The sequence below is a fragment of the Lupinus angustifolius genome, unplaced genomic scaffold, assembly GCF_001865875.1.
Source record: "Lupinus angustifolius cultivar Tanjil unplaced genomic scaffold, LupAngTanjil_v1.0 Scaffold_5_147, whole genome shotgun sequence".
Taxonomy (NCBI): Eukaryota; Viridiplantae; Streptophyta; class Magnoliopsida; order Fabales; family Fabaceae; genus Lupinus; species Lupinus angustifolius.
In genome coordinates, this window is record NW_017717359.1 from 42,030 (window position 1) to 48,740 (window position 6,711).

The 6,711-nt window shown below is 37.9% G+C and overlaps 1 long non-coding RNA gene across 1 annotated transcript; it reads right to left on the reverse strand.

The window, feature by feature from the left end:
- Positions 1 to 4,811: 4,811 nt before the first annotated feature.
- Positions 4,812 to 6,111, reverse strand: LOC109337362. Its single transcript, XR_002106440.1, has 4 exons — positions 6,018 to 6,111; positions 5,845 to 5,922; positions 5,608 to 5,652; positions 4,812 to 4,905 (listed from the first exon to the last, which is right to left on the reverse strand). It is a non-coding gene; the product is annotated as an uncharacterized LOC109337362 (long non-coding RNA).
- Between the last annotated feature and the right edge of the window lie 600 nt (positions 6,112 to 6,711).

A 6,711-nucleotide genomic window follows, 5' to 3' on the forward strand; every position in this document is an offset into this window, starting at 1 on the left:
AGAATAAGACTCTTTGATGGTTTAAGGCTCCTCAATCACAAACTAGTACAAGATAAAATCATTTAAAGAATTTTAGCACTTGAGTTTTACATACCATCTATTGTTTTTCAATGTCTTTCAATATTTTTCTAGTGAAACATGCAAGTGCATGTGAACTCCTTTATGGAATACTTTATTATGTTGTCTTTTCAAGTTAATAATCACTAATATATGTATGTTCTCATTGATATTGGAAAACATCCTCAAAAGCAACCTAGTTGCCATGTTAAGGATAACATCCAAAGTGTCTCTCTTCCTTGAATATATAACTCTCCAATTTTTCATTGGAAGAGAAGAGTGGAAGATAGACTCAGGGGTGTTCAACAAAGGCTCTATGATTGTGCAGATCATTATCTGGCTATACTAGATATCCAGCTCAGGCAGGAGTATAATAGTATTCTCAAGCAAGAAGAGCTTCTTTGGTTTCAGAAATCCAGAGAGCAGTGGGTCAAATTCGGTAATAGAAACACAAAGTTTTTCCATACTCAAACCATGGTTAAGAGGAAAAGGAATAAGATTCATGAGCTTTTTCTTCAGGATGGTAGTTGGTGCACAGACCCAAAGCGTCTTTGTAGAGAGGCAAGTATTTATTATCAGGGTTTGTTTTGTGATAATGTTCAAGTCCAGTTGGATCAGTGTGTGGTTGATGCTCCTTGTCTTTCTATAGCTGGTGTTGAGGTTCTAACGGCCCAATTACTAAGGAAGAGGTGACACATGCTGTTATGAGTATGAAATCCTAGAAGGCTCCTGGTCTGGATGGTTTCCAGCCAATTGTTTTTAAAAAGTACTAGCAGTTGATGGGTGATGATATTTGGAGACTTGTTTCTTATGCTTTCAAGTATGGGTTTTCGAACGCTCGAATTGTCGAGACTCTTATTGTTCTTATACCCAAGGTCATTAATCCTACTTCCTTGAAAGATCTTCGATCAATCAGTCTTTGTAATGTGGTCTACAAGCTTATCACAAAGGTTCTAGTTCGTAGGTTGCGTCCTTTCCTAGACGAGTTAGTGGGTCCTCTTCAGAGTAGTTTCATTCCTGGTAGGGGCACCACAAACAATATTATTTTGGCTCAGGAGATTATGCATCATATTCATAAGTCAAAGTCTAAGGCGAGTATCATGGCTTTCAAGGTGGATATGGAGAAAGTATATGATAGGGTGAACTGGAATTTTCTCCATGATACTCTCTTACTATTTGGTTTTCCACTTGTTATTGCCAGTCTTATTATGTGGTGTGTTCGATCCGGGGTGTGTTGCTTTTTTGGAATGGGTCTAGACTTGACGGGTTCAAACCAGCTCAGGGTCTTCGCCAAGGGGATCTGATGTCTCCATACATGTTTGGTCTTTGCATGGAGAGATTATCTATTCTTATCTCTCGGAAGGCGGAGCTGGGTGAGTGGAATCCTATCACTTTGTCACGGGGTAGCTTGCGTATCTCTCACCTCTTATTTGCTGATGATGTCCTCTTGTTTTGTAAGGCTTCCAATGCCCAAGTATAGATGGTGTCTTCGACCTGGAGGATTTCTGTTGTGCTTTAGGTTTGAAGGTTAATGTGGAGAAGTCGAAATTTACTTGTTCAAGAGTGGTGACTACAGGGAAAAAGAGTAGCTTTATGTCGCTCTGCTCGATGAGAGTGGTTAGTGATGTTGAGAAGTATTTGGGTATTCTTCTCATTAATGGGAGGGTTAGTAGAGGTGTTTTCAACCCCATTCTGGAGAAGATCCAAACGATGATGGCTACTTGGAAGGCTAAGCTTCTCAACAAAGTTGGTCGTTTATGTCTTGCTAAATTGGTTATATCATCCTTTCCGGTTTATACCATGTAGGTCATGATGTTGCCCCAACATATTTTCAAATCTATGGACAAGATGACTAGAAACTTTGTTTGGGGTGGGGACGTCAACTCCAAAAGTCTTAATTTGGTGAGTTGGGATGTGCTTACAAGGCAAATAAATCATGGTAGTCTGGGGCTTAGGGATTCTATAGCTGCTAATATTTCGCTTCTGGGAAAGAGCTGCTGGAACTTGTTAACTAATAGTAGTAAGTTGTGGTGTACAGTGTGCTAAAGGACAAGTATCTGGGAGAGAGGTCTATGTTGTTTTCTCCCCTTCGCACTTCAGCTTCTTATGTTTGGCGGAGTATGATGAAGGCATCTATTAAGCTGCATCATGGTTTCTCCTTTCATTTGGGTAGGGGGGACAATCCCTTTGGTACTATAATTAGGCAGGTATTGGTCCTCTTTGCAACTTTGTTACCTATGTCCACATATCTGACACACAACTGTAGGTGAAGGACCTTTGGATTGATGGTAACTGGGATTTTAGTTCCCTGTATACTATCCTACCTGATGAGATGAGACATTTTATTTCTACCAATCTATCTCCATGTTCTCCAGATGATGATGGTTGGCTTTGGGATGGGCATGCAATGAGATCTTATTCAGCTAAATCAGGGTATGAGTGGCTTAAATACTCTAAGGATAATAGTGATAACGTATTTGATGTTTGGCGGTCTGTTTGGAAGCTCTGTGTTCCTGAGAAACTGAAGTTTATGATTTGGTTGGGGTTTCATGAGGCCTTGCCCTCGAATGATCTTCGCTGCAAGAGGAATATGGCTACTAATCCTTCATGTCACAGGTGCTAGGCTAACACTGAAGATCTTATGCATCTTTTCAGGGATTGTCCTGAGTCAAAAATTTTATCGTCTAGACTTGGATGGTCTTCACCTTATCTCTAGGCGACGCGGTCGTTTCGTTGTTGGATTTTGGACAACTATAATCGTCTGAATGGCCTTCTCTTTCTTGCTGGTGTATGGTGGGCCTAGAGATGGAGAAATAATTCCATTATGGGTGATCTTCCTTGGAGTATCCATCTTATTGCAAACTATATTCATCATGGCTTCGGGATTGGACTCACTAAGGGGATAGTTCTACTAACGATGACCCCCCTCTATTCACTAGTGCTACCCTGTGGATGGACAGGTTAAACTTAATGTGGATGGCAGCTGCATTGGCGGTTCCATCGTCATGGGAGGAGGTATGGATGACAATTAAAATCGAACTTGTGGTACCCGCCCGAACCGAACCCGAATTTAACGGGGAATACCCGACGTGATTGGGTTCGGGTTTTACCCGAGTTTTAATTTCGGGTTCGGGTTTGATATAGCAAAGACCCTAACCCGAACCTGCCCCAAAGTAAGGTAATTCAATTTAAAATTGAAATTTCTATCATTTGCCAATTGTTTTTAATTTCTAATTTTACTTTACATACTATTGGATCTTCAAACATAAAAGAAATTAAATAATACAAGAGAAAATAGAAATGTTAGAGAAAAATTACACGAAAATAATATCATATTTTCCTTAATACTTTATCATTTTCGAGTTTTTTTCGGGTTTGGGTATGGTATTTTTATTTTCAACCCCGTTGAGTTTGGGTTCGGGTTCGGGTTTTGAATTTCGGGTTTGGTATGTGCAAACCCAACCCTGACCCGCCCCATTGCCATTCCTAGGAGGAGGTGGTATCCTTCGTGATCATAAAGGTGTGTGGATTTCGGGGTTCTGCCAATTTGGGAGAATGTTTTCCTCTCCTAGCTGAACCGTTGGTATGGATCGGGGTTTGAAAATGGCCTGGAATATGGGTGTGAAGAATCTCATTCTTGAGAACGATTGTCTTGAGGCGGTCCAGATTCTATCTGAGGATTTTCAAATTCATGTGACTAGTATCTCCACAGTTGTCGCTAAGGCGCGGGCTTGGTTATCTCACGACTGAGTCATGGTGGTTAGAGTTATTGTTAGGGAGGCTAACCATGTGACGGAGAGTTTGGTTAAGAGAGGGTTTCACTCTTCTACAACCTTCTCAATCTGGTCTTTAGCTCCTGCTGAGTGTTCTCATTTTCTTACTTTGGATTGCTCGCCTATTTTTTAGTTGTGTTTTGATTTCTGTTGTACCAAAAAAGAAAGCAACCATGGCCTTAAATACTAGTTAACATATACGATAGCAGTTCACTCATAACCTTCAGAAACGTGGCATGATTATAATTTATACATCAACTGATGTGTGCCTAAAACACAATTAATGGCACAAATGCTAGAAAGGAAAATATATATTTTTTGGTACAACTAAGGTATCTCATCATTCTATGGGCAAGAAATTAATCTCTTTCAAGATACGTGATTGCCATTCTTAACAAGTGTCGCTTTTAAGAATTGAATTCTCGACCTTTTAGTCATCGTGAGAATCTAACGGAGCCTTATAATACTACTAGACCAATGCTTCCGGGTAAAAAAGAAAATATATGATACATGCAAACTGCACTTGCATCAAGACCCAACAAAAACTAAGCTCCAGGAAATAAGGACAGCAGCTATTAGGATTACAAACCATATCATACATTTATGAGCATCCCTATCCAACAAAAAATAAAAAGGGGGAAAATGAATGTAAAGCGGAGTAGTGGAATGAAAATCTCCTTCATAGTTTCATCTGTACGTCTTCTTATCAATTGAGTGTTATTCCACTCTTTTAACTTCCCTCTCCCCTGTTTTCTCCATATCCGGGGATCAGATGAGTTGCATAGGTTAGTATCAGGTGAGTTTGTAAGAGTATCCACCACGGAACAGGTTCGGTTGATTCTAGGAGAATAACAACCGTGTCAAATTCTTTTTAAAATCGCACAATGGAGATTCCCTATTCTAGTTCAGAGATGAAAGACGAGGATGTTCAGAATAGAGAAAAACATCTGAGGTAATGAATTAACTTCTAAGAGTGTGTGATTATCTCCACTAAACTGTCAGGAGAAAACCACCTCAATAGCACACCAAGATGCACTACAGCAGGAATCAGCTTGAAAAGTAAAGGAGTTGTCACCTGCAAAAATGAGATGAGAAATTATTAACCGGATTATGACTGCATATCGAGTTTAAGGCTTTGAAACTGATTGCAGTAGATGATCCTTAGAATTCAAGCTATTTAGATTTATATGCTTGGTAAACTTGTAGTTGAAGTAACTGACTGCAGCTTAGACAAGTTTGTCAATGTCAGAGTTTGTATAACATTCATTTCAAACAAAAAAATTCTTCATAAAGGAACATTCGTTCTGGAAAATAATTATGAAGCTTTCTTGGCCTCTAACCATCTCTTTGCACTGTTTTACGGTTAGAAGCTAAATGTGTTAAACTATTAATGAATGTTTGGTGCATTTCAAGTCTATAATCCCCAATGGTATCCCTGCAACTTGAATAACCTTTGGCATTTTACATATCAGCTGCTCGCACTGCATACAGGAGTATGGGACAGTAAAAAATATTACAAAAACTTTATTATGGCTTGTTGTCCTCCAATTTATCTTTCAGCAAGAAGAAAGAATCTCACAAGACAGAATTGTTGAAATCCTAATATGCTAAAAATAAATAATGAAGGTAAAGCTCAGAACTCCTATTAGGAATAAGGATTTCATAAATTAGGTTCTTCAAAATCCATCATTGGTCAAAGACAAAAGAAATAGGAAGAACATAGGCGAGTTATGGATCCTAATAACTGTAACTCAAACAAATAAAAATCATTTCATACCAGACTAAGAGCTGTGGTCCCAAGAAGCAGCAAATATAGTATGCCCTGAAATAAATCCATAATGGCTGTTAATAATTTAAATGTTCAGTTTCAATCTATATCATCATGTCTTGGTTTAACAGATACAGTCATTAATCATTTTTATACCTTAATAACATTAGGCATGTTGTCTTTAGAAATATTTAAGCAGTTGAACACTTAATTACCACCATAACTGAAAGCCATTTCAGCACTAACCTCTACTAGTTTTAGGTTAGAAGCACGACTGAGAATAACAAAAGCAAATTCCCCTATCTATGCCAGTGACATTCCAACCTATACATGTGAACGAATTCAGGTACCTCAACCATGGAGAAGATAAAAGGACAGCATTGTAACCTTCAAATTATGAAATAAAGCTTACAACTTACAAGTACTGAAGTCTTGTTATTGTAACCAAATCCTTTCACAACAGACGCAATTATGATTGTTTTTATGACGATCACCAAAATTACAGATGCTACCCAAATATCATATTGATTCTAGAGAAAATGATGTTTTGTTGAATCCGATTTTTGGTTACGCGACCTCTTAGAGTTGCTCGACACTACATTTTATGCTAAAAAAATGTAGAAAAATCTTTAAAGCCCAATCATATTGGACTTTTGGATTTTTGATATTCAGGTTCGGAAGTCGATTATGTATTGGGGAAAGTACCAACACCCGTTTGTCCTTAATAAAAACGGTACCTTAACTAATTGCATAAATTAAATACCCTAAACTTATTAAAATTAAAAAATACAATTCGTAGGTGCAATGGGGAAATCAAAACTATGTAGTTCTATTTAAAAAATTGGTAAGTTGACTTGGTTAAAAAATTAGAAATTTTTGAATTTAATCGAAGTGAAATTATAGACGAAGAGTCAACATTGATTGCTTACACTCTTCCCACTTCGATCGATAGCAGAAGCAGTACAAGTGACCACGACCAGTTCTTGACTCGAAGCGAGGAGAAAGATGCAATACGAGTTGTAACCTCGCTATTAAATCCAAAAATAATTAAAACGTTTATTATTACTATTTTTTTAAACAAAGTTTAGAAATTTGTTTGAGTTTAATTGAAAT